At 38.0% G+C, this 23,784-nt stretch overlaps 1 pseudogene; it reads right to left on the bottom strand.

Annotated features, from left to right (window-relative positions):
- Window positions 1-12,843: 12,843 nt before the first annotated feature.
- On the bottom strand, window positions 12,844-19,233 carry LOC123815557 (annotated as a pseudogene).
- Window positions 19,234-23,784: the final 4,551 nt, after the last annotated feature.

Here is a 23,784-nt window from a genome sequence, read left to right as displayed (position 1 = left end):
CAGATAGCTCTTCAATGAAGTGATTTTGTTTCCTTTGAATATACACCCAGAAATAGAATCACTAGGTCATAGGGTAGTTTTATTCTTAATTTTTGAGGAACCTCCATACTGTTTTTCATAGTGACTATAACAATTTACATTCCCACCAACAGTGAACAAATGTTCTCTTTACTCCAGTCTCTCCAACACTCCTAGTGGTTGTGAGTTTATATCTTACTGTGGTTCTGATTTGTATTTCCCTAATGATTAGTGACGTTAAAGTTTTAAAAAAAATTTCAGCTTTGATATTGTAAAAGTGTCTAAAGAAAGGAAGTGGAACACTCTTTTTCTTAGTATCCAGTTCACATGGCTATTCAGGATGAATAGTTTGGTGACGTGAGGTTAGTGAATTCCTTTGTAGATGACCTCACCTAATCAATCACAGTATCCTGTAGCTGATGCTTCAGTATCTGCTTTTATGCATCACTCATATCCCCCTAATACTACAGACACACTGGAAAACTATCAAAAGGAATTAAACATAGTTTAAGGTCCCAGGTCAGAGCCTACGATGGTGATGATGATGATGATGATATACAAGTTTTTGAGATTCTTCTTGCTCTTTCTGAGGTAAAGCCCAATGCAGCACTGAAATAAATACCATTAAGTTCCACTTCTGGTGATTTTATGGAGCTAAGGAGTCATTCCTGTGGCACGAAGTCCTCCCCTCTAATGTACTTAACAGACACTAAGAAGAGCCACATATGTTCTCCATATCACTAGTGCATTGAAACATACATTCCACCCAAATGCATTTGTGAAAATAACAATATGAGAATTAAGATCACCTTTGTCAACACAAATTCACATTTTCTCAGGGAAATACTGGTTCAGAAATATAAAACTCCAAACCAATTTCCTGGTTGGTGTTTTTTTTTCAGGAAAATTTTACAAAGCAATTTTTCTAGACAAATAACTTGTTTCACAGCAACAATTTGCTCAACTTTCAAACAGCTTGCCAATTAGAGGAGAGTCTGCCTATGGAGACTCACTTAAAAATCTTCACCTCTCTTTGCCCACAAATCCAAAATTTCAGTGAATGTCCAATCTTGACAAAGCTCCTGAATGTACTCAAGTCCAGACAGTACAAGCTTCAAGCTCCTTTTGAGGTCTACTAAGGCTTTCAAAGTGGGATGCTTCCTCACTGCAGCTGACTTCGTTGGTCCACAGGTTTTCTGGTTGTCCATGTTGGGGCAAGAGTTGACAAATCACAGCATTAAACATGTTTCACTGAAGCTCTTGTTACAGAAGTGGTTCTCAGAAGGACATTTTCTGTAAATCTCCACAAATAGAAAAACTATTCTAAATACATTAAAAATATTCCAAAGGAGGAACTCTTTGACAGTCATTAAAAAGCAGGACAAGTCTGTTGTTTAGGCCTCTATCAAACCATAATAAGAAAATCAAGCCATTGCATCTAAAGATAAAAAAAGGAGAGAGAAGAGATAGATGGGCAAAAGATAAGAAAGGAAAATGTGAGACCAGGTTGTGACACACTTTTCCAAATTAAGTGGCTGTAGAAATATATTCTCTCTTCTTCCTTCACCCTTTCTCTTCCTTCCAATTTTTACCCCCACCAGTGGAGGACTGAGAAGTGGAGTGGGCATTAAGCTTACTAAAGAGACAGGAATGGTAATATTTGAATGGAGAAGCTGGGTGGATCTGAAAAGACAGAAGCTTGAAATACTAATAATATGTGAAAAAACCAACAGCCCACCATGGAAATAAATGAGGCAATTTCAGAGTCATCTCCAGCTGAATCAGGCCTTAAACACACTTGCCAGTGGGCAGTTTGTCCTGTTGTCCTTCCACATTATTTTCTTGGTCTCTCTTCCACATTTGTTCCCTGTCTCTTTGGACCACATACCTTCCTCTGCTCTCTAACTGTCTAAAGACCTCTCTAACTGTCCACATCCCATCTTTAAATCCAGCCTTTCTTCTTCACTCACTCTTTTCTTACTGAGTACTTTACATTCGGTAATGCCACTAGAGCCACTTTTTTTAAAGTGGAAATCTTCCTTGGTACTTACAATAGTCATGCTGAGGTAAATCCTATTAACACACTAAGAAAAAGTGTTTTTCTCCTCTTGATAATGAAAAAGGTGAATTTATTAACATGGATTATCTTTTGACTCAAATTTATTACTTTTACTGGAAAATCAAATAAAAATTTACAATGAAGCCACTATTCTTTTTCTTATAACAAAGATCTATTTTTCTTACTCATTAGTATCTTGACTCCCCTCGGGCTTCAATGAACTTGAGCATATCTTTAAAAATCTTGCCAGTGCCAATTTTAATACAGAAAGAATATGTATACATAAGAGGTGAATAAGCAAGGCTCATTTTTATTTTTATTAAGTATTTTATTATTTATTTTATTATAGTCATCCCAATTTTCCCCCATTTGCTCTCCTCTGCCCAGCCCATGCCACACCCTGCAAAGTTCTTTTTAAAATCAAAGTCAATAGTAGCAGGGAAGTTTCTGGAAGGGCTCATTTACTACATACCTGCATCCACATGACTTTTTACTTTTTGACCTCTTTTTCTTTGAGTCCCTTTAAATAGTGTATGGCTGCACCTAATTGTACAAACCAATTTCAAAATTATATTTTACTAGAATTTGCCACAACAAAATACTTAAGGTGTCTGGATGTACTCTGTCATCTTTTACATAAATATTTATAACAGTTTTATTTATAATCACTAAATATTTTTAAAAAACAAATGTCTTTCAGTGAGTGAGTAGATAAACCAATATGGTACATTCATATAATAGAATACTACTTAGCCACAAAAAGGAACAGATCTCCTATAAGTAACATGGTTGAACCTTGAAAGTATTTGCTAAATGAAGGAAGACAAACCAAAAAAATATGTGCCATAGAATTTCATTTATATAATATCTCGAAACAAGGCAAAAACTAAAGGGTTGGAGAGGTCAGTGGCTGACAATGGTTGGGAGTAGGAAAGGGTGAAAATTTGGGGATAGTGAAACTATTATCTGAAAATTTTGATGGTGAATATGAGCCTCGAGTCATTTGTCAAATTGCTTAGAACTCAACACCATATTGTGTGTCTGCTTCTTTTTTGCATCTCTTTGCTATCGGACTGGATTCTTGACAGCAATATTAATCAGCAAGGTATCATGATTCTTTGAAAGGAAATTTCTTTCTTTTTCCATCTTTTTTCCTTCCAATTTTATAATCATTGTTCAAGTATAGTTTTCTGACTTTTAGTCTCATCCCAGCCCTCCCACCACTCTCTCCCCACCTCCCTCCCACTTCCACTCCCCCCCTAGTTTTTGTCCATATGTCCTTTATATTTGTTCCTGTAAAACCTTCCCATTCTCCCCTGAAATCCCCTCCCCTCTCCCCTCTGGTCTCTGTCAGCCTGTTTTCTATTTAAGTGTCTTTGGCTATATTTTGCTTGATTGTTTTTGTTGTTTAGGTTCCTGTTAAAGGTGAGATTATACGATATTTGTCTTTCACGGCCTGGCTTATTTCGCTTAGCATAATGCTTTCCAACTCCATCCATGCCGTTGCAAAGGGAAGGAGCTTCTTCTTTCTTTCTGCTTCATAGAATTCCATTGTGTAAATGTACCATTGTTTTTTGATCCATTCATTTACTAATGGGCACCTAGGTTGCTTCCAGCAACTGGCTGTTGTAAATTGTGTTCCTATGAACATTGGAGTGCATAGGTTCTTTTGTATTAGTGTTTCAGGGTTCTTAGGATACATTCCTAGCAGTGGAATTGCTGGGTCAAAAGGCAGTTTCATTTTGAGTTGTATGAGGAAGTTCCATACTGTTTTCCATAGTGGTTGTACCAGTCTGCAGTCCCACCAACAGTGCACTAGGGTCCCCTTTTCTCCACAACCTCTCCAACACTTGTTGTTTGTTGATTTGTTTATGGTGGCCATTCTGACTGGTGTGAAGTGGTATCTCATTGTGGTTTTAATTTGCATCTCTCTGATAGCTGGCAATATTGAACATCATTTCATGTGTCTTTGGATCTTCTGTATGTCCTCCTTGGAGAAGTGTCTGTTCAAGTCCTTTGCCCATTGTTTAATTGGGTTGCTTGTCTTAGAGTGGAGTCGAGTAAGTTCTTTCTATATTTTGGAGATTAAACCCTTGTCTGAGGTATCATTGACAAATATGTTTTTCCATACAGTTGGTCCTCTTTTTATTTTGATACTGTTTTCTTTAGCTGTGCAGAAGCTTTTTATTTTGATGAGATCCCATTTGTTTATTCTTTCCTTTATGTCCCTTGCTTTAGGGGACATGTCTGTTAAAAAAGTTTCTGGGTGAAATATCTGAGATTTTCTGCCTATGTCCTATTCTAGGACTTTAATGGTGTCATGGTTTATATTTAAGTCTTTTATCTACCTTGAATTTATTTTTGTGTATGGTGTAAGATGGTGCTCGAGTTTAATTTTTTTGCAGGTAGCTGTCCAGTTCTCCCAACACCATTTGTTGAAGAGACAGTTTTTACTCCATTTTATGTTGCTGCCCCCTTTGTCAAATATTAATTGACCATAGAGACTTGGGTTTATTTCTGCACTCTCTGTTCTGTTCCATTGGTCCATGTGCCTTTTTTATGCCAGTACCAGGCTGTTTTGATTACAGTGGCCTTGTAATACAGTTTAGTATCAAGTATTGTGATCCTTCCTACTTTACTCTTCTTTCTCAAAATTGCAGCAGCTATTCGGGGTTGTTTAGGGTTCCATATAAATTTTTGAAGTGTTTGTTCTATGTCTGTGAAATATGCCATTGGCACTTTAATAGGTATTGCATTGAATGTGTAAATTGCTTTGGATAGTGTGGACATTTTAATAATGTTAATTCTCCCAATCCATGAACATGGTATATGTTTCCATTTGTTTGTGTCTTCCTTGATTTCTTTCTTCAGTGTTGTGTAGTTTTCTGAATACAGGTCTTTTACCTCTTTGGTTAGGTTTAGTCCAAGGTATTTTATTTTTCCTTTGCTATACTGCATGGGATTTTTTTCTTCATTTCTGCTTCTGCTGTTCCATTGTTGGTGTACAAAAATGCCTTTGTTTTCTGGATATTGACTTTGTATCCTGTAGTTTTTCCAAATTCATTTATTAGATCAAGCAGTTTTTTGGCCGAGTCAATAGGATTTTCTATGTACACCCATGTCATCTGCAAACAATGACAGTTTTGTTTCCTCCTTTCCAATTTGAATGCCTTTTATTTCCTTTTCTGGTCTGATTGCTGTGGCTAAAACTTCCAATATTATATTGAATAGAAGTGGTGAAAGTGAACAGCCTTGACTTGTTCCTGATCTTAGTGGAAAAGAGTTTAGCTTTTGCTCACTGAGTATGATGTTGGCTATAGGTCTCTTATATATGGACTTTATTATATTGAGGAATGCTCAACCTATTCCCACTTTGCAGTATTTTTATCATAAATGGATGCTGTACTTTATCAAATACTTTTTCCACATCTATTGATATGATCATGTGGTTTTTTCCTTTGCTTTTGTTTATGTGATATATTACATTTACTGATTTGCGAATATTGAACCATCCTTGCATCCCTGGGATGAATCCCACTTGGTCATGATGTATGATCTTTTTAATGTATTGTTGGATGTGGTTTGCCAGTATTTTGTTGAGGATTTTAGCATCAATGTTCATCAGCGATATTGGCCTGAAGTTGTCTTTCTTTGTTGTGTCTTTATCTGGTTTTTGGATTAGGATGATGTTGGCCTCTTGAGAAGAGTTTGGGAGTCTTCCATCATTTTGGATTTTTTGGAATAGTCTGTGAAGGATAGCAATTAGCTGTTCCTTAAATACTTTATAGAATTTTCCTGTGAAACCATCTGGTCCAGGGCTTTTGTGTGTTGGGAATTTTTTGATTACTGCTTCAATTTCATCTGCTGTTATTGGTTTCTTCAGGCTTTCTGCTTCTTTTTCAGAGTTTTAGAAGTTTATATTTTTCTAGAAATTTGTCCATTTCACCTAGGTTTTCAAATTTTTTGGCATACAGGTCTTCATAGTAATTTCTTACAATCCTTTGTATTTCTGTGGTGTCAGTTGTAATCTCTTCTCTTTCATTTCTGATCGTGTTTATTTGGGTCTTCTCTCTTTTTTCTTGATGAGTCTACTTAAAGGCTTGTCGGTTTTGTTTATCTTTTCAAAGAACCAGCTCCTGGATTCATTGATTCTTAGAATTGTGCTTTCAGTCTCTATGTTATTTAATTCTGCTCTGATCTTGGTTATTCCCTTCCTTCTACTTGCTCTGGGCTGTCTTTGTTGTTTTTCCTCGAGTTCCTGTAGATGTAGGGTTAGGATGTTTGTTTAAAATGTTTCTATCTTTTTTAGGTAGGCCTGTATCACTATGAACTTCCCTCTCAGGACTGCCTTGGCTGTGTCCCATAAGTTTTGGGTTGTTGTGAGTTCATTTTCATTTGTTTCCAGAAACATTTTGATTTCTTCCCTAATTTCATTCTTGACCCATTCATTGTTTAATAGAATGTTATTTAATCTCCATGATTTTGAGTGTTTGGGGTTTTTTTCCCTTGGGGTTGGTTTCTAGTTTCAGTCCCTTGTGATCCGAGAAAATGCTTGGTATGATTTCAATTTTCTTGAATTTGTTGAGGCTTGTTTTGTGTCCTATCATGTGATCTATCTTTGAAAATATTCCATGTGCATTTGAAAAGAATGTGTATTTAGCTTCTTTGGGATGGAGGATTCTGTATATATCAGTTAAGTCCATTTCCTCTAGGTCATTGTTCAATGCCACAATATCTTGGAAGATCTGTCCATTTGTGACAGTGAGGTATTAAAATCCCCTGGTATAATTGCGTTGCTGTCAATATCTTTCTTGAAGTCCTCTAAGATTTTCTTTATGTATTTGGGTGCTCCTATGTTGGGTGCATATATATTTACAATATTTATGTCTTCTTGGTGGATTCTTCCCTTGAGTACTATGAAGTGACCTTCTGGGTCTCTCTTATTGGCCCTTTTTTTGAAGTCTATTTTGTCTGACATGAGTAGTGCTACCTCTGCTTTTTTTCCCTGTCCATTTGCTTGGAAAATTTGTTTCCAGCCCTTCACTCTCATTCTGTTTAGGTCTTTCATCCTGAGGTAGGTCTCTTATACGCAGCATATATGTGGGTCATGCTTTCTTATCCATTCAGCTATTCTATGTCTTTTGGTTGGAGCATTTCTCCCATTTACATTTAAGGTTATTGATAGGTACTTATTCATTGCCATTTATGTACCTGTGTTCCTTTCTGTCTCTCTCTTTTCCTTCCTTTCCTTAAAGCATTCCCTCTAGCATCTCTTGCAGAGCTGGTTTGGTGGAGGTGTATTCTTTGAGGCTTCTTTTGTCTGGGAAGCTTCTTATTTGGCCTTCTATCTTGATTGAGAGCCTTGCTGGGTAAGGTAGCTTTGATGGAGACCTCTGGTTCTCATTACTTGGAATATTTCTTGCCATTCTCTTCTGGCTTGGAGTGTTTCCACTGAGAAGTCAACTGTTAGCCTTATTGGGGCTCCCTTGTATGTTACTTCCTGTTACTCCCTTGCTGCCTTTAATATTCTCTCTTTGTCTTGAAATTTTGCCCTTTTAATTATGATGTGTCTTGAGGTGGGCCTCTTTGGGTTCCTCTTGATTGGGACTCTGTGTTTCCTGGATTTGTGTGACTTTTTCTCTCATCAAATTAGGAAAGTTTTCCATCATTACTGTTTCAAATAGGTTTTCTATCCCTTGCTCTTCTTCTTCTCCTTCTGGTATCCCTATGATACGGATATTATTACGTTTCATATTGTCTTGCATTTCTCCTAATCCCTCTTCATTCTTTCTGAGCCTCTTTTCCTTTTCTTGCTCTTTCTGGGTGTTTTTTCCTACTTTGTCCTCTAATTCACTAGTCCAGTCTTCTGCTTCATAGATCCTGCTTTTGATTCCTTCTGCTTTGTTCTTCAGTTGAGAAATTGTATTCTTCATTTCCTCTTGGCCCTTGTTAATACTTTCTATTTCCTCTTTCATGTTGATATAGTTTGCATTGAGATCATTGTAGCTTCCCTGTAGTTTCTGGTAGATCATTGTGAGTTCATTGAGCTTCCTAATAATCATTGTTTTGAACTCCATATCTGATAGTTGAGTTGCCTCTATTTCATTTATCATTCTTTCTGAGGTTTCCTCCTTTCCCTTCATTTGGGGATTGTTTCTTTGTCTTCTCATTGTTCGTGGGACTCTTCTTGTTAGCCTCTGTTTCTTAAATTGATCTGTTCTGGTTCCCTGGGTTTATGGTGTGAACTTCTGTGGTAGAATACCTGTGAGATTCAGTAGTACACTCTCCTTTGTGTATCCTGGTGTTCACAGCTTCCCCCTACACTTTTTTTGTGATCAGTTGGAGGAGTAAGACAAAGTGGTTTAGGACAGCAAGAGAGTATTCTATGGTATTTACAGTAGTAGCCAGTAGAGAAGAGATGGGATATCCTTTGGCTACGTATAGTGTTAACTGTGATCTTCCACCTCTCTAGCCACTTTTTAGAAATGATGGAAAGAAGATAAGGCTCTTATCAGGGAGGAAAGAATTGAGAGTTGGATCTAGAAAGCAATGAGGTTGTGGGAGGTCGGATTCTGAGGTACGGTGTGAGTTAAGAATATTAAATAGGTGTAGTGTGTGAGAGAATAGAGTTAACCACTGCAGTAATAGAGTTTGGGAAACCATGAAGTGGGCTAAGATCTAGGAGGGGTGTTGTGTGGTATTTACAATTGTGAGGAATAGCTATTATTTACAGTAGTATTAGAGCAACAATTATATGATAGAATCTATGAGATCTAGATAACAAGAATAGGAAGTATAGAACCTTGAGTAGTGTACTAATGGAACACAAATGAAGGACAGTAAATTATCAACACACGGTGACTGAGATAATTAGGGAAACCTGTCAAATGATACAATATAACCAGCCAAGCAAAGAAGCCTATGCAGAAAGAAGATGGATACCAAGATACTATTAAAATAAAAAATGTAAGAATAATGAAAAAATGATAATACAAATATGCAATAACTTGCCAGTTCAAAAAAAAATAAAAGAAGGAAAAATAGCAGAAGATGGAAGGAAGAAGAGATAAATTGGAAAGAAAGGAAGAAGGAATCACACAAAAAGAAAGAAAGAAAGAAAGAAAAAGAAAGAAAGAAAGAAAGAAAAGGAATTGAGAGGTATAAAAATAATAAGAATTAAAAAATAAAATGTTACTTAAAAAAAGACAAAATAACAAAAAAACCTCTTGTTGGTTTCCAACTGGCCAAACCATTTTTTCTGGTCTTATTGGCTTCAGCAGGTTGAGTGGAGGTTGGTATCTCTTTTCTCCCTTCCCATTCAGCACTCAGTCAGCCTCTTGAGTACTGTCCCCAGGGCTAGCTCCATGTTCTCCCAAGAGCCAGTCTGGTGCCTCTCCACAGGGCCCTGGGTATGGGATCTGAGTCCTCCTAAGGATGCTCTCCAGAGCTCACCGCTGTTGGCTCCCTGGATCCTGCAGAGTGCTGAGTGCATAGTGCGCTCGCCTTACCCGTGTTCACGGTTCTGTGCTCTGGAGATCCTGCGGAGCACCCGTGCCTTTTCCAGGTTCACGGTGTGAGCTCTGAAGATCCTGAGGGGCACACACTTCTGCCGAGTTCACGGGCGTGGGCACTGGGGATCCTGAGGAGCGCCCGTGCCTTTTCCTTGTTCACGGCTGTGGGCTCTGGGTCTTCCACAGAACCACACTTTCTCCAGGTTGCGGGTGCTGGTGCAGCGCATGGCCAGGCCACCCTTTGTCTCACAGGCTCCAGTGCACACTCTTCCCAGGGCTATGTGTGGGTGCTCACACCCCCTGTGTGATTGCCACTCAGTCCTCACTCCCCTCTCTGTGCCTTCAAGCAACCAGGCCTCCCTCGATGCTGCTCAATCCTTGTTTGGCTGGGAAGGCAGCGGTTGATACAATGCCGGAAGTGCCAGGCCTAGGACTGCAACCTGATCCCTGTGCTGATCCCAGTGCTGATCCCTGGGCCCTTATAATCCTGAAGCACTCTCCTTACCATCTGTTTTTTCAGTGTCTGCTACAATTTTTGATCTCCAGTTTTCATGTATGTCGTGATATTGTTGGCTGTTTGTTCTGTTCCTCTGCTGATTGGCTAGGTTTTTCTCCTGTGTGTAGGGGAAGTGGAATCTGCTCCCTCCTACCACGCCACCATTTTCTAAGTCTGGAAATTTCTTTTAATACTTCCTGGGTGTTTAGTGTTTCATTTGTTGCATTACTATTGTGGCAGGAAAGGAAAGTCTCATAAAGGTTTCTATGTTCTGTAGTTTCTTTGATAAACAAGTGCTCTCTGCTCTCTGTAACACCTGCAAGATTTGTGGGGACAAAAGCTGAGTAAAAGTTATTTTTAGGTAAGGAGCGGGCTAGCAGACGTTACTAGGTAACATTATCCCAAGGCCAAATGCTGACCTTCCTTTCTATTCTGCCTCTGTATGTTCCCTTGCTGTGGCAGATGAATCCCCCTGCCCCTTTTTGCCTTGTAACAAGTATTTAAAGGAAACTGTGATGAGCCCGGTTGCTCAGGATTCGGGATTTAACCCCCCCTGGGTCCCCGGGTAATAAAGTTTGTGCTTCCTCATCTTCCCGCATGTGAGTGACTTTTCCACAACACTATAAAATTAATACTTTCACAAAGTGATGCAGACACCGGCCCGCAGTGTCCGCGTCATTATGGATGAAATGAGACATTCACACTGACTACCGAGTCTGGTGGAAGAAAAGGGACAGCATGGCTTTTCTCTCAAGGGGAGTGAAAGCGCGTGGCCCCCACCATGACAGGCCTTTATTAGATTTCTCCACCCATTACATGATGGTCCTCATTTACTATGCACAGGTTCACTTTAGGTAGTTACCTTTTACATAAGACAAAGGAGCTAATGTTGCTAATCACATAACAGAAGAGGGATATTTGCAAATAAAAAGGCAAAAGTAGTTGAACTGGTTACATTCATCCTTGGAAGGTTTGGCATGGTTTTTAGGAAGTTGCTTTGCAGTAAATGTCCTCAATTCAGGGTGAGGGAGTTTTAGCAAAAAGCAAGACTCATAGCGGCCTAGGTACATTGCAGGCCTGATTCCCCACAGGAGAACCTATCCATGGGCGTGGGTCCTGTGCATCTCTGAGTGGGAGCTGGGCCCACGCCATGCGCACAAAGGTGTACATATTGTCATATCTCATTTAAGAAAAATAATTTTTCTGGAGTAGATATTTAGAAATGCAATTTCTAGAGCGTAAGATATGCACATTTTCAATTTCAATATATTGCTTAATTGACTTCCAAAGGGGTAGTGTGTGAAAGTTTCTCTAATATCCAAATTAAATCCTGCTATTATCTGACTTTTAAAATCTTGCTCATTTTCTGAATAAAAAATTATATCACATGGTTTTAGTTTGAATATTCTTGATTATTTTTGAGATAGCATATATATATATATAACTTACTGATTGACACTATTTTCTACTTTCATTATGGCTATATTTTTTTTTTGCTGTCATGATGACATATTTATATATATATGTTGGATATTCTCCTAAATTTACTAGAGGAAGTAACTAAAACTGAGTGTGTTTTTAATTATCATGCCCAAAGTTACATGACTGATAATTTCTGAGGCATTGCTTCCAACCAAGTGCTTCTGCATGTAAGGATTAACCATAACAAAAGTCATCTCTTTAAATAGCTGTTTTATTTATTTTTTTATTTACTATTTTAAATTTATTTATTTAAAAAATTTTCAATACAGTTTACTCTCAGTATTATTTTGTAGTGATTAGACTATCATATCCCGGTACTTTACAAAGTGTTCCCTCTGATATTTCCATATCCACTGGGCACCATACAGTTATCGCAATATTATTGACTGTATTTCCTATGCTGTACTTTATACCCCTGTAACCACCAATTTGTACTTCTTCATCCATTCACATCTTTCACCCTGTCCCTCCAACCACCTCCCTCATGGTGATTGTGATTACCAGTGCAGTATCTATGTCAATGAGTCTGTTTCTATTTCGTTTGATTATTTACTTTGTTCTTTAAATTCTACATATAAATGAAATATATGGTATTTGTCTTTCTCTGACTGGCTTATTTCATGAGCACAATACCCTGTAGGTCCATCCATGCTGTCTCAAATGGTAAGATTTTACTTTTTTATGAACAAGTAATATTCCATTGTATATATGTACCACAACTTTTTTATCCACTTGTCTATTGATGGGCACTTGGGTTGCTTCCACGTTTTGGCTGTTGTAAATAATGCTGCGATGAACATATGAATGCATGCATTCTTTTGAATTAGTGTTTTTGATTTCTTTGGATGAATATCCAGAAATAAAAAAATTGATGGGTCATAAGGCAGTAACATTGTAAATTTTTGAGGTTCCCACATATTATTTTTCCATGCACAGCCTGCATTCTCACCAAGAGTGCACAAGACTTCCCTTTTCCCCACATCTTTAACTTATTGATAATGGCCATTCCAACAGGTGTCAAGTGATATATCATTGTGGTTTAAATTTGCACTTCTGTAATGATTAGTGACGTTGAGCCTCTTTTCATATGTCTATGGTCCACGTGTATGTCCTTGTTGGAGTTGTGTCCATTCAGGTCCTCTGCCCATTTTTTAAAATTGGATTGTTTATTTTCTTTGTGTTGAGTTGTATGAGTTCCCCTCCCTGCCTTAGTTGTCAAATGATCTTTTTTAAAATCCCCAAATGATCTTTAATTAAAATATTTTCCTTTGTGGTTCTTAATTAGTTGGGCATTCCACTGCACCACTGTTGATGTCATCCATGATGTCATGAGGGTAGTGGCCATTGACACTGCAGCCCACAGACTGGGCAATACCCAGAATCTCTTTAACAGTTCCAAAGGATTCTCTAGCTAAAGATCAATGCTGCGTTGTCGTGGAATGTTGACAATCTCATCAAAAGTGGTATTTCCACTGTGCTTAATGTTTTTTTTTTTTGCTTCTTTCTGTCTTGTGGTAGATCTTTGGGGGCTTTAATGATTAGGACAAAGGCAGAAATCACTCCCTTAAACTGGGCCTGCCTGTTCTCAATGGTCAGTTTCACTGTAATCCTCAGACTCTTCCCATCACCAGTTGCTTTGGTGATGTCATCACCAACCTTTTTTGGAGACAGTCCCAGGGGGCCAATCTTGGCTCCAACTTCCCTGCTGGTGTACCTCAGGTGTATGACTTTGATCTCATTGGCGTTGAACTTTGGCGGCACGGTGGAGGCGACTGGTGTCAGATGAACCTGGATGCAGGACAACTGCACCTGTGGCTCCTCTAAGCTGAAAGTCGAAAGCTTGTATGAGTTCTCGATAAATTTTGGATATTATCTTCTTATCAGATATGTAACTGGGAAGTATATTCTCCCATTCTGTAGGTTTTCTTTTCATTTTGTTGATGTTTTTCCTGTTCTTTGCAAACACATTTAGTTGGATGTGGTCCCATTAGTTTATTTTTTTCTTTTGTCTTCATTGCTCAAGGAAATAGGTCAGCAAAAATATTACTTAGAGAAAGGTCAGAGATTTCACTGTCCATGTTTTATTCTAAAAGTTTTATGGTTTCAGGCCTTACATTTAAGTCTTGAATCCATTTTGAGTTTATTTTAGTACATGGTATAAGAAAGTGATAAGAGTTTCATTTTCTTGCATGTGTCTGTCAAATGTTGAGTTATTGAACAAACTGTCTTTAACCCATTATATATTCTTGCCTCCTTTGTCAAATATTGATTGTGCACATAAGTGTGGGTTTCTTTCTAGTCTCTCTATTCTGTTCATTGATCATTATGCCTGTTCTTATGTTAGTACCTGGCTGTTTTTATTAAATGGCCTTGTAGTATATTTTGATATCTGGCAGCATGATACTTCCAAATTTGTTATTCCTTCTCAAGATTGCTGTGGCTATTCAGGGTCTTTTGTGGCTCCATATAAATTTTTAGTATTTTGTTCTAATTCTGTGAAATATGCCATTAGTATTTTTATAGGAATTATGTTCAATCTATGAATTGTTTTGGGTAGTATGAGTATTTTAATTATGTTAATTCTTGCTCTCTATGAGCATGGTATATGCTTCCATTTGTTGTGCTTTCTTCAATTTCTTTCTTCAGTATCTTACAATTTTCTAAGAACAGGATCTTTTACCTCCTTGGTTAAATTTATTCCTAGACACTTTATATTTTTTATGCAATTGCAAATAAGATTTTTATTTTAGTTTCCATTTCTGATAGTTTATTATTGGTGTATATATTTGCATCCAATTTCTGAATATTTATTTTGTGTCCTGGTACCTAACTGAATTCATTTATCAGTGCTAGTAGTTTTTTGATGGAATCTTTAGGTTTCTCTATGTACAGTATCACATCATCTGAAAGTAATGACAGTTTTATTTCTTCACTTCCAATTTGGATGACTTTCATTTCTTCTTCTTGTCTGATTACTGTGGCTAAGACTACCAGTACTATTTTTTAATAAGAGTGGTGAAAGTCTACATGTCTGTCTTACTCATCCCTGTCTTTATCTTAAGAAAAACACTTTTAGTTTTTCTCCATTGATTATGATATTAGCTGTGGGTTTGTCATATATGGCTTTCTTATGTTGAGATATGTTTTCTCTAGTCCTACTTTGCTAAGTTTTGATCATAAATGGGTGCTAAATTGTCAAATGCTGTATGCATCTCTTGATATGATCATATGATTTTTATTTTTCCTTTTGTTTATATGGTGTATCACATTAATTTATTATACCAAACTTGCATCCCAGAATAAATTCCACTTTATCAAATATGATCTTTTTAAAGGTATTTCTAAATTCAGTTTGCTAATATTTTGTTGAGGATTTTTGCATCTATGTTCATCAGGGATATTGGCTTTTAATTTTTCTTTCTTTGTAAGGTCTTTCTCTGGTTCTAGAATTAGAATAAAGCTGGACTCATAAAATGAGCTTGGAAGTTTTCCCTTTTCATGAGTATTTTGGAATAGTTTGAGAAGAATAGATATTAACTCTTCATTTAATGTTTGGTAAAATTCATCTGTGAAGCCACTAGTCCCTGATGTTGTTGCTTGGAAGTTTTTTTATTACTGTTTCAGTATTATTAGTTGGAATCAGTGTGTTCAGATTTTTTGTTTCTTTTTAATTCAGTTTTGGAAACTTTTATGTTATAGGAATTTATATTTGTTCTAGATTGTCCAATTTGCTGGCATATAGTTGTTCAAAATATTTTCTTACAATCCTTTGTATTTCTGTGGTGTCAGATTTTACTTCTCCTCTTCCATTTCTGATTTTATTAATTTGGGTCTCCCTTTTTTTCTTGATGAGCCTGCTTATAGGTTTATCAATCTTTTTTTTTATCTTTCAAAGAACCAGTTCTTTGTTTCACTGATCATTTGTATTGTTTACTTGGATTCTATTTTGTTTATTTCCTCTTTGAACTTTATTATTTTCCTTCTCACTTTGGGCTTTTTTTGTGGTAATTTTTTAAGTTCTTTTAGGAATAAGGTTTAAATGTTTGAGATTTTTTGTTTGTTTTTTGAGTTACTTGTGATGCTATGAATTTTCTTCCTGTTAAGACTGCTTTAATTGTGTCCTATAGATTATCAGTTGCTGTGTTTTCATTTTCATTTGTCTCAAGGTAGTTATTGATTTCTTCCTGGATCTTATTGTTGACCCATTCATTGCTTAGTAACATGTTATTTAACCTCCACTTCTCCATGTGATTTTCAGTTTTTTCTTTTAATTAATTTCCAGTTTTATTCCAATGTGGTCAGCAAGATCTTGACATGATTTTAATCTTTGTAAATGTATTGGGACTTTCTTGTGTCCTGCCATGTGGTTTATCCTAGAAATTGTTCCATGTACCCTTGAAAAGAATGTATATTCTGCTTTGGGGTGAAATTCTCTGAAAATACCAATTATACAAATTCATCTGATCTAGTGCATCATTTAAGGCTGCCACTTCCTTGTTGTTGTTGTTTTTGTCTGAAAGATGTACCCATTGATCTCAATGGGGTGTTAAAATCTACTATGACTGCATTACTGTTGATCTCTTCCTTTATGTCCATCAAGATTGGCTTTATATATTTAGGTGCTCCTATGTTGGATGAAAAAAATGTTTACAAAGGTTATATTATTTTATCAAGTTATGTAATGTCCTAATTAGTCTCTTATAGCCATTGTGTTAAAGTCCATTTTTTGCATATAAGTATTACTACCCCAGCTCTATTGTTTCCATTTGCATAAACTATCTTTTTTCATCCCTTTAGTTTTTACTCTGTGTGTGTCTTTTCTTCTGAGGTTGATCTAAAAAAATATGGGTCTTTTCCTTCTCCATTCAGCTTTCCTATGTCTTTTTACTGGCACTTTTGGTCTATTCACATTTTAAGTGATTATTTATAGGTATGAGCTATTTCAATTGTATTCTTTGTAACTATGTTCCCACCACTGCCCTCCCCATTTTTTATTTTTCTTAAAGAGTCCCTTTGACATTTCTTGTATTACTTGTTTGGTGATAATGAACTCCTTTAGCTTTTTTCTGATCTGAGAAACTCTTCATTTCTCCTTCAATTTTAAATGATAGCTTTACTGGGTAAAGTAGTCTTGGTTGTAGGTCCTTGCTTTTGATCACTTTAAATATATTGTGCCAATCTCTTCTGGCCTAAAATGTTTCTGTTAAACTATGATACATTTACACAATGGAATTCTATGCAGCAGAAAGAAAGAAGGACCTCCTACCCTTTGGGACAGCATGGATGGAACTGGAGAGTATTATGCTAAGTGAAATAAACCAGGCAGTGAAAGACAAATACCATATAATCTCACCTTTAACTGGAACCTAATCAACAAAACAAACAAGCAAGCAAAATATAACCAGAGACACTGAAATTAACAACAAACTGACAGTAACCAGAGGGGAGATGGGTGAGGATAATGGGGGGGAAAGGGTGAAGGGTTTACAGGAACAACTATAAAGGACATATGGACAAAAACAAGGGTGGGTGGAAACAGGGGAGGGAGGTGGGGATACCAGGGGTGGTGTGGAGGGGTGGGGGGAAAGGGCAGATAACTGTACTTGAACAACATGAAAATTCAAAAGTATTTAGTAAAAAATAAAAATTAAAAAAAGAAATCAGCTTACAGTCTTATATAGACTCCTCTGAGGTAATTGTCTTTCTCTTGCTGCTTTTAAGGTTTTCTCTTTGTCTTTAACCTTTGGCATTTTAGTTATGATGTGGCTTGGTGTGAGCATCTTTGTGTTCATCCTTCTCAAGATCTTTTTCACTTCCTGTATTTGTGCTTTGTTGTTGTTTTTTCTTTTTGTCCACCAGGTTTGGGAAATTTTCAGTCATTATTTCTTCAAATAGGTTCCCAATCCCTTGTTCTCTGTTTCTCCTTCTGGTACACCTATGATGTGAATGTTGTTATGCTTCATTTTTTCCCAAAGTTTCCTTCAAGTGTCCTAAATTTTTAAATTCTGTTTTCTATTTCTAGTACCCCTATGAGCAGATGTTTTTATGATTTACATTGTCCCAGAAGTCCCTTAGACTATCCTCATTAAAAAAAAAAAAAAAACACTTTTCTTTCTGGTGTTTTGATTGTCTTCTGCTATCTTGCTTTCCAAATCATTGCTTCAATTTTCTGATTCATCAAATCTAATATTGATTCTCTCTAGTGTATTCTTTATTTTGGGTATTGTATTATTCATTTCAAACTGGTTCCTTTTTAATGATTTCTGTGTACTCTTTTATGCTTATTATCTCTGTTTATATTATCACCAAGTTCATGAATTTTTTCCTTAAGATCTCTGAGCATCTTTACAACTATTATTTTGAACTCTCTTCCCGGTAGATTGCTTGTTTCCATTTCATTCAGTTCTTGTTATGAGCATTTCTCATTTTTTTAATTTTCTTTTAATTTGAGGCCTATTTCTTGGTCTTCCTGTTTTGGTTAATTCTCTGTATTTGTTTCTGTGTATCAGGTAGATTTGCTGTGTTTTTCAGTCTTGGTACAGTAGGTTTATGTAGTAGGTGTTTTCTGGGGCTCAGCAGTAGTCTCCTTTATCACTTGAGCATGATGCTGCAAGAATGTCCCTTGGGTGGGTTTTGTTAGCCCTCCTATTATATTTGAGTCTTTGTAGATGTTTGCCCTTTTGTGTGTGGGATTAATTCCCAGGCTTATTGACTGTGAGATGAGCTGCTGTTGTGGGTACTGAGCATAAGAAACGGAATTCTCCCCAGCAGGGTATTGTGCCTCCTGAGTTTCCTTTGTGTATTACTTACGCAGCTAATTAGATCCTGGTCTGAAGTTTCTTCAGGCTGCTACCAGGTGTGCTGGTTCTGGGGCCTTTCAGGAAGGACTCTAGTGTAGGTTTCTGACAGATGCTGCCTGGGCCTGGCCCTGGGCTACTTGTTTGGAGCCAGAAAGAGATCCAGTTTGTGGCTGCCTCTACTGGGCCTGGGTATGTATGGGAGGGGTTAAGGTATACAGTAAGGCTAACTTCCATTTGCACCAAGCCTGGGGGCAGATCACCAAAAGGTTCAATGCACCCAAGATCCACCTCCACCTGCCTTCAGCTGCTGGCTGCCTATTAGGCTCAGTTGCTGGAAGAGCCTCTGTTAGTACCCGAGTTGTGTCAGGTAGATTCTCAGTGAGTCACCAGGGGATGGAGAGTGGTGTTCAGAAGAATGATGCAGATTCAAAGTCAGTCCCAGTGCTGGGTCTGAGGCTACTCAGCAAAAGCCAGGATACATCAAGGCCAGCTGCCACCTGCAAGGTGCCCATGGATCTTTGGTTGTGGTAGGGTCTCAGGGAGATACAGGGTGAGGCCAGCAGAATTCATCAGGCCCAAACAGACCAAGATTTGATCATGTGAAGGGAGGGTTCTGCATAGGAAATGTGGCACCAGTGGGTTGTGTGAGAGGAAAATGGCCTCCACCCTAGAGCCACACAACTCAAGGGTCATATCTTGGCAGGGCAGGCTTCCAGGAGTCAGGAGGGTGAGAATAATGCATCTTTTGTGGAATGGCAGCACTATGCAGGCTCACTGGAAGAGGGGAATGGTTCCCACATCAAAGCCCAGCAACTCAGTCTCTAAAACTCCCTGAGTCTTCCTGGGCCTCTGCACCAGGGCCCCCATGCAGCTGACTTCTCCGCAGGGTGTGAGCTCCACAGGGTGGGGCGACAGGGAGTTGGGAGAGTGGAGCTATTGCATTTTCTCAGTCTGACACCCCATAGAGGAGACAGCTTGACTCAAGAAAGATGGCATCTATGGAAAGTGTGGGACAGGGACTCAGCGCAGGGACCTAGAGTTGTCCCTTCAGTTCTCTCCTCAGAAGCAAACAACCTAGTGTTTCATCACATGACTCTAGTCTACTCAAAGCCACCCTCCCTCCATCTGCTGGGGCTCAGGGTTTGTGGCTGTGAATGAGATTTTGTGTGCTGACACTTTAAGAGGATGTTTGGATTTCTTGCAGATCCTCTTCTCTCCTTGGATGACAGAATCCCCATTGACTTCCACAGCCAAATGTTATGTGGACATTTCTTCCCCACTCTGGTATGCTGGGTTGGAGATCCCTGAGTGGGGCTGAGGTTCAATGCTCCTTAGGAGAGATCTTTGAAGCTGAGATAACTTTCAGATTCTCAGATGCTTCTGTGGGATCAGGGACAGCCCTTTTCACATCTCTGCACTTCCTACTAGTCTTACTGTTGCTTCTTCTGTTAAGTCTTTGGTTATAAGTCTTCTCTTCAGCAAGCCTTCAGTTGGTTATTCAGGTTGATTATTCTATATTTTAGTTGTAATTTCAGTTTGGTCCCAGGAAAACATAAATCTTAACTTTCACCTACTCTGCACCATCTTGGACTGTCCTAAAGAGCTCTGTATAAAACAAAGTCAGCTTCTTTTATTTTATACACCATCAATATGATTACATTACAGTGTGATGATCTTTCCTTCCTATGCTTAGCTTTGATTATGACAATTGTGCATTTCTATGTTACATTAATGCCATAAGCCATGTGTTCTCTGATTCTGTGTGTAATCACTATCAAAGGGATTTATGTCTTCCCAGAATTTGAGTAACAAATTTTAATTACCAAGTATTTTACCAGTGATAAATCATTCATCTGCTTAATAAATAAAAAATAGTGTTATACAAATAAAACTGTGTAATCCAAATAACCAATAGTATGCTCTTTAAAAGCATACATAATCTTTTACAAAACCATTAGGTGACAATTTATCAGGCTTTCAATTCACAGTTTTTCTCACCATCCATTGTTTGTTAATGGATCCATGAAGCTAGTACCTTGGCCTAATATAATTTTTTATTTGTGATGACTGACCATATCTCTAAGAGCAAGTTGCAAGATTTTTACACCTTCACCAAGTCTTTTCCTGCTAAGCAGCTAGCTCCATTTTGACAGGTTTATGTGATACACCTTCCCCCCACTCTGTTAGTGATCACAGAGTGCATGAAATAATGACATGTCTACTGCAAAAGAATACTGTGTTACAAGCAGTATGCAGTAGATCAAATGGTGCAGACTCTTAGTTCAAACCATTATCTATGTTCTAAAGAGATTGATTTTAGCGTTAAAATTAAGTTAGTCTTCTGTCTTAACTAATTCTTCACATATCATCTTTCATTTGGGCATGCACTGCCAGCTGAAGATGCTGCTTTCACCAATAATGTGTTTATTGATTGAGCACTTCTCTCCTGGGTGTCTGACAACCTTACCCCATCCATGGTAGTATCATGGCAGAAAAGATATTTCAGCTCTATCAGCATTTCAGTGGTTAATGAGAGCTATTTTGCCTGCCAGCTGTGCCTCTTTTTTCAGTAAAGGCAGAGTATTCATTTGCTGGGGCTGCTGTAACAAAGCATTAGAGTTTGGGTGGCTTAAGGAAAGGAAATTCATTGTCTCACAACTCTGGAGGCTGTAAGATCAAGATGTAGGTGTTGTTGGTGTTAACTCTTTTTAAAGACTGTGAGAAAGAGTGTGTTCCATCCTCTCTCTCAACTCCTGTGGTTTGTTGGAGATCCGTGGAATTCCTTTGCTTGTAGATATATCAGTCTGATCTCTGCCTTCATATTCAGATGGACTCCCTGTGTAGGTGTCTGTCTCTGTGTCCACATTTCATCTTTTATAAGGACACAGTCATATTGAATTAAGGCTTACCTTAATAACTTCATTTTAATTTAATCATCTGCAACAACCTGAAACCAGAAAAGACACCAGCATTTGTGCTGCCTGTCACATACCGAACTCAATAAGCAGAGACAAGGATTGAATCTTTATGGGTGCTTTATTCAGATGGCCAGTGATCTGAGAAGATGGTGAGTCATACCCTAACAGACCATCTTACATTTTCTTGCCAAGCCAGCCTTTTTATAACAGAAAACAAAGTGTGGCGAAGGGTTTTGAAATTCAGGGAAAATTAGATTGAAAACTGCAATATTCTTGCCCTGAGCAGTTAGCCACTCCCAGGGGCAGGTGGTAGGTGGTCATCTGTCTCTCCCTAGAACACAATGACCTGATGCCTCCACTTATTCCCAGGCAGTAATCTTTAGCAGTGCCCCAGGAGGTCGGTTCTCTCTCCCGGGACTGGGAGTGGGTGGGCCTTATCTGCAGCTCCTGAAACAATACCTTTAACATATGCATTACTTACTAGGCTATAACTATTTACCTTAAACTAAAATTTTCCAACTCTTGAGTCCCTATTAGACCCTGTTTCTAAATAAAGTCACATTCTTAAGTACTGGATTAGGATTTCAACATCTTTTTGTGGAAGACACAATTCCACCGATAACAAGCAGTTTATTGAGCTAATACCTAATTTTGTCAAACATGAATTATAAAGCCCTTGCTGTGTTTTAGTTACTATATCCAGTGACTTTGTCAATAAGAATCTGTTTTTCTTTCCTTCTTTTTCCTTATTCTTTTTTATTGCTTTTAAAAATTCTCTTCAATGACTTTGTTAAAAACCAATTCTCACTTAAAATTTTTTATATGCTAGAGAATCATCTTCTTCTTTTACTTTTAATTCTCACCTGAGGGTATGTTTATTGATTTTAGGGAGAAAGGAAAGGAGAGACGGGCAGAGAGAGAGAGACATCGATATGAGAGAGATATATCTATCAGTTGTCTCCTGTATACTCCCTGACCAGGGATTGAACTTTCAATCTAGGCATATATGTGCCTTGACTGGAGATCGAGCCCACAACCTTTTGGTGTATGGGATAATGCTACAACCAATGGAGTCACCTGCCCAGGGCAGACAATTGGTTTCTTTTGATGCATAATTTTCTTGTTTCTTTTTATGACATTTCATTTTTATGAACTTTTCATGTCTCTACATAAGATGCTGCCTTTTCTCCTTTGTGTTTTATTTTGTTTCAATTGAATGTATTGGGGTGACATTTGGTTAATAAAGCCATATAGGTTTCAAGTGTACAGGTCTATAACACATCAGCTGTGTACTGCATCGCACACTTACCACCCAAAGGCAAGTCTCTTTGCATCACCATTTATCTCCCTTTTGTCCTCACATATCTCCACCAACCCCCTTTCCCTCTGACAATAGCCATACCATTGTCTATGTCTATCAGTTTTGTTTTGTTTGTTTGTTTTTTTGCTTAATCTTTTTACCTTTTTCACCCAGCTCCCCAACTCCCCTCCCCTCTAATAGCTGTCAGTCTGTTCCGTGTATGCATGCTTCTGTTTCTATTTTGTTCCTTAGTTTATGTTGTTTAGATTCCACATGTAAGTGAGATCATATGGTATTTGTCTTTCTCTGACTGGCTTATTTCACTTAGCATAATAATCTCCAGGTCCATCCATACTGTCACAAAAGGTAAGATTTCCTTCTTTTTCACTGCTGCTTAGTATTCCATTGTGTAAATATACCACAACTTTTTAAATTTACTCATCTACTGATGGGCATTTGGGCTGCTTCCAAATCTTGACTATTGTAAATATGCTGCAATGAACATAGAGGTGCATATTTTCTTTCATACTAGTGTTTTGGGTTTTTTTCAGATGTATTCCCAGAAGTGGAATCTCTGGGCCTTGTTTTGTTTTTCTTCTCACTGACTCTCAACCATTATTTAAAACCTTGATAATGACCTAAACACAGAAAAGCACTATAAATGGAGGAAAACTGTCAAAGCTTTGTATTAAGGGGTGGGACCACACTGGAGTTGTTAAGCACCTTCTTAACTGATACACACTATAATTTTATTGGTTAAGTGAGAAGCATTTTAAAGTAACTGGAAGATTAGTGTACAAGCATATACAGCATTCAGTACTCTGTGTTATTTCTCTAGGAAGTTTGACCAGTTATTCTCTTCTCTCCTCCCCTCAGCCATCCAATGTCCACTCCACATCAGCCACTGGGAGATGCTGTTGGGAAACAGGAGGGCAGGAGCAGAGAGAGCCCAGGGCACTTTCTCTCCATCCTCTCCTGTCTTCTTGAATACAGCCTTGCAGCCTGGCAGTGGCTGGATTTTTTTACGGCCACAACTATGGTGGAGTTGGGATTCTAACACAGCAAGCTCTGATAGAGCTCCAGAAACACATGCCCTCCCTGCCCATTCAGACCTGGAGCTGTCTTTTTTGTTGTTCCTGTTGCCCTGGTCCCCAACACCCACTTTGCTCACTGGTTCCCTTAACCCTGTCCCTGCCACCA

Source organism: Phyllostomus hastatus, unplaced genomic scaffold, assembly GCF_019186645.2.
Source record: "Phyllostomus hastatus isolate PE091 unplaced genomic scaffold, TTU_PhHast_1.1 phas_contig_195, whole genome shotgun sequence".
Lineage (NCBI taxonomy): Eukaryota > Metazoa > Chordata > Mammalia > Chiroptera > Phyllostomidae > Phyllostomus > Phyllostomus hastatus.
The sequence above is the reverse complement of the archived record's forward strand: the minus strand, read 5'-3'. Positions and strand labels throughout refer to the sequence as shown.